Below are 263 nucleotides of genomic sequence, written 5' to 3'. Positions count from 1 at the left end.
TACACAAAAAAAAAAAAAAAAAAAAAAAAGTTTTCCCCCCCACATCTCGTCAGCATTGCCTTGTGAGGTATGTTAACATGGGGAGAAGGGAGGCTCAGATGGAAAATAATTTGTCCAAGGTCACACAAAGTTAGCTCCACAGCCAGTAGTCTCTCTGGCTGTGCAAGTCCTCACTGTCACCCTGTTAGTAGAGCAGAATCCTGACCTCTTGGGGGCCAGGGACAGTGGTCATCTGTTCTACCTCCACCCAGATAAAGCCACAC

Source organism: Fukomys damarensis, unplaced genomic scaffold (genome assembly GCF_012274545.1).
Source record: "Fukomys damarensis isolate Sample0158 unplaced genomic scaffold, DMR_v1.0_HiC HiC_scaffold_36, whole genome shotgun sequence".
NCBI classification, from domain to species: Eukaryota; Metazoa; Chordata; class Mammalia; order Rodentia; family Bathyergidae; genus Fukomys; species Fukomys damarensis.
Note: the sequence above shows the minus strand (reverse complement) of the source record.